The sequence below is a fragment of the Rattus rattus genome, chromosome 18, assembly GCF_011064425.1.
Source record: "Rattus rattus isolate New Zealand chromosome 18, Rrattus_CSIRO_v1, whole genome shotgun sequence".
Classification (NCBI taxonomy): Eukaryota; Metazoa; Chordata; class Mammalia; order Rodentia; family Muridae; genus Rattus; species Rattus rattus.
In genome coordinates, this window is record NC_046171.1 from 30,418,622 (window position 1) to 30,427,265 (window position 8,644).

An 8,644-nucleotide genomic window follows, 5' to 3' on the forward strand; every position below is an offset into this window, starting at 1 on the left:
TTTGCTAACTCGTAGGAAACCATATGACAAAAAATGATCTTGAGCAGAGTGGCACTGCATGGCCACTGCAGTGGACAGAAAAGAGTGCCGTCAAAGAAAGCACAAGACACATTTTGGGGATTATAGTCGGGGTGTGTGACAGTGAGAAGAATAATAAAAGCTGCTGTAATATTTGTTTGGTGACCCTGCCGTAACTTTCGTGAAAACAAGCCAAAGAATTCTGGAACCCAGGACGCTGGCCAGAAACGAGGAAGCATCTAAAAGCAGGAGACAAAAACCATTCCCATTGTCTGGATACAAAGTCCAATTTCAAGAACTCATGTGAACGGACACAGAACATGGCTTTGAGCAGTGCCACAGAGCTAGGAATCATGGGACTTGTGACCCTTTGGATAAACGACTTGAACATAGGACGGCCAAATGTGACGCTGGTAACAGCGGGCTCTGCTCAGCAGTTATACACAGGACAGGGCAATGACAGGGCAGGGAATAAATATAATTTCTTGTACATGCAACTGTAGGTGGCAGTCAACTGATAGAACACAGGATTTAGATACAATAAATTGGATCTTCATGGGAAAGGCTTTTGTGTTATTTTTCATCATGGAACTAAGTTTTCCCCATGTATTAAAGAACTGACAGTCTACTCATGAAGGCCATTCCTAGTGCCCCAGCCTGCACCTTCTGTGGGGAAAGCACGTGCACAGACAACTGCTGAAGGCTTCCCTCTCTCTCCCACCTCGATGGGGAAGGCCTGTCTCTGACAGTCTTGCTAACACAGGGAAACATTTCGTACTGCACTGTCAGCTCCACCATCTGTCTCTTCCCAAAGTGCACCAGCTGCCGAAGTAATAAGCTGACGTTGAGCCATCATTTCGGGTCTTTTCCTTGGACATTGGTCATTAAAAGGGCGAGAAGTCACTGGGTTGTTGAGTGGCCTATGTCAGAGATGGGAACAACAGTGGTTGTGATGTGAATGTAGGCTGCACAGAGACAGTGTGTAGGTCACAGTGCTACCTAAGAGAGCAGCATCATTATCTTATTGTCCCCGCCTTGCATTTTGATCATCAGATTAATGATTCAACCCACCAGGATCAACTTTGAATATCCTTGTGTTCCCCGTCCCCTACTCCCTAGGCAAATGTGTCCTTGAAATTTTTTTTTCCAAAAGTGTTGGAGAGTTTTCAAAAGAATGTATTACATCTTCCATTTCTATCCTTTTTGAACCAGAATCTGTACTTTCTTAGTCATAGCCACACCGTGCACAGTGAGCAGATGAGAGTCATGAGAGTCTTTGTCCTGCCATAAAACGTTTCAGGAATTAGTGGGAAACACGTCATCCTCATGGACCTCTGAACTATCTCTGGATGGGGAAGGAAATCCCAGTACCTTTTAGATGCTAAGAGAAGGGCGGAGTTTCCTGATAAGACTGTAGGAAAGCACAATTTTATATGGTGGTAGGCTCATTTGGGGTAGCTAGAACCACAGGCTTTACAGTTAGACAGCACTGGGTGTGATTTCTGCTAAAACAGCCTCCTAATGGTTGCTCAGACTCCCCAAGACTGTTTAAGCATCTGAGAGCTGAAGTAGACGGAATATCATTAAGGCAAAAAGTGGAAAGAGAGGAACACCGGACGATGAGTATTAGAAGCTAGCATGGTACCGTGTCATTTTTTTATGGTATGACAAATATCTAATTAACAAAACATCTTGAGTGAGGGATGGTTTATTTTGGCTTGATCAGGAACTGGTGGTAGAAAGGTATGTGGAGGGGAGTCAAGATGTCGTTTTCCAAGTATAAGCCTGTGCCTCTGGCCCCTCTCCCCAGTACCCTCGACCCTGCCGAGTATGACGTATGACGTGTCTCCGGAGACCCGAGAGGCGCAGGTCGAGCGCATGAGCAGAAGGGCCCGGCTTAAACGGGAATATCTGCTTCAGTACAACGACCCCAAACGCCCAACGCACATCGAGGATCCTGCCTTGATTCGCTGGACCTATGCAAGCTCAGCAAATGTGTATCCTAATTTCAGACCCACTCCCAAGAACTCACTTTTAGGAGCGGTGGCAGGTTTAGGACCTCTCATCTTCTAGTAGTATGTTATCAAAACAGACAGGGACAGAAAGGAAAGACTTATCCAGGAAGGAAAACTGGACAGAAAATTTAGCATCTCCCACTAAGCTCGACAAGGACGCCTCTGTTCTTGCATCAATAAATCTCCTATTAATTAAAACAAAAGAAAAGAAAGGTATGTGGAACAAAGACACCCATCTGGTGGAGACTAGGAAGCAGAGAAAGACCGAGCGCCTGCATCGGCAGCCTTCCTCTTTCTTCTCCATACGGATATGTTCCACCCGGACTCCTAGCCCATCGGACAGCACTGGTCTGTCTTAGGGGTTCTCTTGCTGTCATAAAACACCATGACCAAAAGCAACTTGGGGGAGAAAAGAGTTTATTTCACCTCACACTTTCAGGTAACAATCCACCGCTGACGGAAGTCAGGGCGGGAGTTCACGCAGGGCAGAGCTCTGTAGGCTAGAACTGAAACAGAAGCCATAGAGGAGTGTTTCTTACTAGCATCCGAGCTGACTCACTGCTCATTGCTTTCTTTTTTTTTTTTTTTTTTTTTTTTTTTTTTTCTTTTTTTTTCCAGAGCTGGGGACCCAACCCAGGGCCTTGTGCTTGCTAGGCAAGCGCTCTACCACTGAGCCAAATCCCCAACCCCTGCTCATTGCTTTCTTAAACAACTCCGGATCATTGGTCTAGGGTTGACACACAGTGCGGTGGGTCCTCCCACATAAATCATTAATCACAAAAATGCCCCAGTCTTGCACCATAGACCAATCTGGTGGGAGTGTTTGTTCTGTTAAGGTTCGCTCTTCTCAAAGGACTCTGGCTTGTGTCAAGTTGACAAACAAACACACATCCTCACCAGGACCTGCCCTCGTTTAGGGCATGTCTCCCTACCCTTAGCTAATTGTCTCTTGGAAAACGCTCACAGACATACCTAAAAATATACCTGACAAATCAGGGAGGTATTTGTGGTGGTTCATCCTGATTATCAAGTTGACAGAATCTAGAATCACCTAGGAACAGATTTGCTGCATACACCTCTTCTTAACCTCTGAGCATCCCAGGGAGGGACTGATTAGGTAATCGAGGTGGGAAGACCTGCCCACTGTAGGTGGTTCCATTCCATAGGCTTGCGTCTATGAGTAAAATGAAAGGAAAGAGCATTCATCTCCCTCTACGTCCTGACAGTAGACGAAATGTGATCAGCTGCTTCAAGTTTCCAATTTCCAGATATCTCCATCACGGTGGACCATATTCTAGAATTGTGAGCCTTCATTAAGTTTAAATAAATGCTTCCTTCATTAAGTTTGCTTTTACTAGGATATGTTTTAAATATTAACTGCATTTGTTTAGTGGAGGGCAGGGGATACATGTGTCATAGCCTCCATGTGAAGTTCAGAGGACAACTTGTTCTCTCCTTCTACCACATAGGTCTTGGGAACTGGACTCAGGTCACCAGACTTGAACAAGTACCATTACCCAATGAACCATTTTGCTGGCCCTGGTCAGAGTATTTTATCACGGCAAGGAGACAAGGCACCAATTTAACAGAGCATTTCCCCTTAGTCAAATTCATAGTCAAGGTTAGTCATCAACATTCTGACAGTAATGAGGGATCAAAAGGATACATAGTTAAATTAGTGGCCTTTCTCTTCACTGTGATAGAAACCCCATGGGACCCACTGACAGAACAGGTTCGTTCTCAGTTCCAGTTTCTAAGCATTCATACAGTTGTTTCCCTCCTGTACTTGGGCAAAATATAACAGTGGTGGCAGGAGTCCATGGAAGAGACTATTCACTTTGTAGTAGACAGGAAGAATCGATAAAGAATAGGACAAGACAACCCAAGGAAACTCCACACCCAGGGACCAATTTCCTCTAGTGAGGTCTGATCTACTGAAGTTTGCAGCACTTCAGAAAATAGAGCCAACAGCTAGGTCAGCCTCTCAACTATTTCATTATCCTCCCCTAAACTTTCTTTGAAACAAAATGACTTCACATGTGGCCCCTAACAGTAAGAGTAAATGCCTTGCTTTGTAGGTTACACAGTAAACAACCAGTTCATACCTGGCAAATGGAATTCCTAACATAAATGCTAGAAGTAAGTAAGGCGCTAAGAGAATCAAGAAGCTATGTGAGCACAAAGCGCACAAGCTGGTACTTCAGTTAGGAAACCTTGATAGCAAATGAAACTACCTCACTGTGTCAGGATCCTGGAATTTGGATAAATATTATAATTGTGAGATATTTAGATACTATCTTATTTTAAGAGCCTCTGGGGAAACAGAGCCTACAGCTTTTCTATTTGAAAAAAGGATGTATTGCTGTTGTTGACATATATGTGCATATGTGGGGAACACACTTGTTCTTGTGGAGTGAGCGGACAACTTTGTAGAGCTGGTTCTCTCCTTTTACCTTTCCATGGGCCCCAGAGACCAGATCCAGGTTGATTTGTTTTCATGGTAAGTGTCTTTACCTGCTGGTCCATCTTGCTGTCCTCCACAACTTCTCTAAATAACCTTTTTCAGTGTTTAGTAACAGCCTCCTAGGAAATGAACAGATTACATCTAATCATTTGTGTCCTAGCTTAAGGCCAGATATCTAAAGTTGAGCTCAGATTTTAATATTGGTGTTGAATCAGATTTCATCCAGAAATCTAGACAAACGTGCTATCCTTTAATATGAGTGCATAAGCCTAGCCCTCAATGATCAGTGGCGGAGTTACCATGCCGGAGAGAATCATTAATGCAGGTGGAGTTGTGCTAACAGTGTTTACGTAAAGATGCAGGCCAAGTTCATTTTAGACGACTGTCAGACAACGACTTGTGTGACCTGAATCAGAAATGAGGAATATCCTGAATTTGGTATCCCATTAAAACTATTTCTAATGTGGGGGGAAAAAGAAATGATACATATTTTACAAGCCAGAAAAATGAAAGAAGCTGTCGTGGGAGCTGTTTTGCACAGAATGCTCTGCCTCTTGGGTCTGCCACATTCCAGATATTTGATTATAGGAGTCACTGACTTTCTCTTTAGAAGGTTCTGTTTCTCCATTCGCCCTCTTTGAAGTCATGGCCACTGCATGTGTAGGATTAACCAGGGAAGAGACACTAAATCCTCTGAAGCCAGTGCTGGGGTTGGGAGGTTGGGGGAGGTAGGGGTGGGACAGGCAACCTCCCTCTTCATCTCCTGCATTAGATGACTGTGATGGCTATTCCTGGTTGTCAATCTGACTACATCTGGAATGAACTACAATCCAGAAACGGAGGGCACACCTGGGATCTGTGACCCAGATCTTGAAGCTAGAAGAACAGGCTTCTGACTTGAATCTTGACATGGGATGACACATGCTTTTGATCCAGATTTTGAGGCACAGTGGCCATGAAAAACTTGGGCCAGGTAAGGTGGTGCATGCCTTTATTCCCAGGAAACTGAGGTGAGCTGATCTCTGAGTTCAAGGCTAGCCTGGGACAGAGCAAGTTCCAAATCGGGTCCTGGTGGTACACACCTTTAATCTGGATCATACCTTCTGCTGGAGGCCGGCATAAAGGCAATGGAAGAAGGAAGACTCTCTCTTCTTCATCTGCTTGCACTAACTTGCCAGCATATCTGTTGGAACCTACTTATTCAGAATTCCAGCTCACACAGAAAGCCCACTGAACCACCCAGCCTCATGGGACTAAACAACTACTAGACTCTTAGACTTCCCATTCACGGCTGCCCACTGTTGGGTTAGTAGGACTACAGCCTGTAAGTCATTCTAATATTCCCTTAATATGTAGAAACACTCAATGAGTTCTGTGACTCTAGAGAACCCTGACTAATACAACTAGTGTCAGTCCATTTGTTCATTAGACACAAAAACCAGTGCTCTGACCAGTCATTCTGCTGCAGACTAGGTCACCTTGCTAAAGACCCTTTTAAGTGTGTGAAATGTGTTGTTTAGAAACACGATCTCTTAATTACTGTTCTCCTTCTGAAGGAAAAATGATGAAAAAAAAAGTTGGAATTAAGTGTGACTTGACAAAATGTACTCATCCTAGCCAAAGCTTTATACCTAACTTATGTTCACAGATTTGTAGTCTTTGGACCAGGCTGCTCTGGACTGCTCTGAGATACACTTCCTGTTTTCATCCAGCCTTAGAACACAGGTAGGACGTGAGGTGGGTCATGGAGGTAGACGTATAAATGACTAGAACAATTTCTTGGGGAATCTCACGGACCAGTATTCTTATAAAGGTATTTTTCTGGAAGGGCAGAAGTGCACACTGTGGAGAAAGAGCTCTGTATTGAGGCCAGAAGGTGGCTGGAGTCACAGAGATGCCACTTACTTGAGCCTGTCTCCTCCTGTCTGTAACCTGCTCAGTATTAGTTACACCTAGTTTCCTGCTGGGTGCCAGTCTGCACCAAGAACAAGGGGACATTTGAAAGCAAACGCCCATGGAGCTGCATACTGTCAACCTGTCTCCCACCCATCACTGAACCAGACCCTGACATGTTTACTTCTTCCTGTTCGATTTACACAGTACCTGGCAGCTGGGGGTTACCGTGCCTTACTCAATACCTGAAAGCCTCTGATATCCAGCCAATGTGCAGCCAGTGCTCTTAATCACTGACCCATCTCTACAGTCCCCAACCCCTTTGTTAACACAGGGTGTCTTACATCAAGTAGGCTAAGCTAGCTAATAAACTTGAGGTACCCAGCTGTGGGGGTTGAATAAGACCTCCACAGTCCCATGTTTAAAAGCTTAGTCATTAGCGTGTGGAACTATTTGAGAGGGATCAGAAGAATTAGGAGGTGTGGCTTTGTTGGAATAGGTGTTGCTTTGTTAGAGGAAGTGTGTCATGTGTCACTAGGGGGTGGGCTTTGAGGCTTCAAAAGTCCACAATCAAGTGCAGCTCTCAGTTACAGCTCCAGTACCATGCATGTTGCCACACTCCCTCCATGATGATAATGGACTAACACTCTGTGAGCAAGCCTCAGTCAACTGCTTTCTTTCATAAGGGTTGCCTTGGTCACAGTGTCTCTCCCCAGGAATAAAGCAGTGACCAAGTCACACTACCTGTCACAATGCCTACAAGCCAAACACTTTGCTGACAGCCATCTCCCCAGCCCGTGATTAAGGTCCTTTCACTTCCGCTTTTCCCCTTGAACTCCCCCTGGTCTCCTTTCTCCACTGCTCTTACCCTGCCTTCCTTCTCAGTTCAGTCTTTTGGAAAACCTCTTAACCCACAAGCAACTTTACCTTCCTTAGTGTTAATTAGGGCTGGCTCCTCTGCCAAGGGAACCAACCTCTCAAGGTAACTATATCTGCACTGCAGGCAGAAGTATCCAGGAAAAGGAAGGCACACCCCACGGAAGTGCCACCCTAGGCAGGAGCACGTTTTCACATAAAACTACAACATACAGCCTTAGAACTGTAACTTGCTACTCATTTATCAAGTGTAGTTTACTGTTCAAAGGTCAATTTTCCTCAATCCCTTCTTCCCACCAATGTTCAAGTCTCCAACCAACCACCGTTACCTCTCAACTCTGTAAGAATCACACGTTTTGTTCCCACATGGGTTAGTCAGCTTGTCATTAATGTAACAATGTAACAGAACAGCTTTTTGAGTGCTATGATCTATTGGAAAAGAGGAAGCAGTGTCCTGCTCTGCTGAGAAATGTAGCTTAGTATGTGCAAAGGTCTGGATTCCGTACTCAGTGTTGCAAGAAATGAAGCAAATTTTAAAAACCAAATAAAGAAAAGATAATTAGTTAATTAACTAAAAGAAGGGATTTAGGCTTGTGGATTCGGAAGGTTCGGCAAGGCACACATCAGGGTAGAGGCACAAAGCAAAAGTTCCTACTTACTTCATGGCCCCAGGGAGCAATGGGAAGAAGAGGGTTAGGGTTCCTAATGTTCTTAATGAGCATGGCATTATATTACCAAAGACTTGCAACCACACCCCAGCTTTTAAACGTTTTAAAAGCTCCTCAATGCTGTAGGTTAGAGTCCAAGACTATATTCTAAGGGCTTCTATTGGATAATCATGTAAATCACAGTATTATATATTAGTAAGATCATGTGACATTGAACGCTCTCTGCCTGGCTTACCTCACTGAATAAAATTATCTATAGTCCCATCCACATGTTGCAAGTGAAGGGGAGTGGGGTACGTGGGGAGGATCTGTGTGAGGGGTTACTTGGAGAAGATGGAGGCAGACATTGGGATGTAAATAAATAAATTTTTAAAAAGCCAAGAAGTCGAGGAGAAATGAATGATTTAAGATGAAAACGAAACTTTCAATAAATATTTTTCTTTTCAATTAAAAATAAAAAGTCCAGATGGCAGGTTTTCCTTGGCAGAGATTGTAAGAAGGGCTGCACGTCACATAATGTTTCCACCTGCCCAGATTCCCAGTTAAGACCCCTGCTGCCTGTCATGACCCATCCCTGTGTTCTCTGCCACCCTGGATCTGCTGACTACGTTCTCTTGGAAGCTCTCCCCTGGGCCTGTTTTCCACCAGGCCCTCCAGGCTGCCTATCCCACCGTAGTTATCTGGGTTACATCTGGCCAGATCCCAGGCCA

General features: G+C 44.5%; 1 pseudogene; it reads left to right on the plus strand.

Moving 5' to 3' along the window:
- The first annotated feature begins 1,781 nt into the window (after positions 1–1,781).
- LOC116886847 lies at positions 1,782–2,178 on the plus strand (annotated as a pseudogene).
- The last annotated feature ends 6,466 nt before the right edge of the window (positions 2,179–8,644 follow it).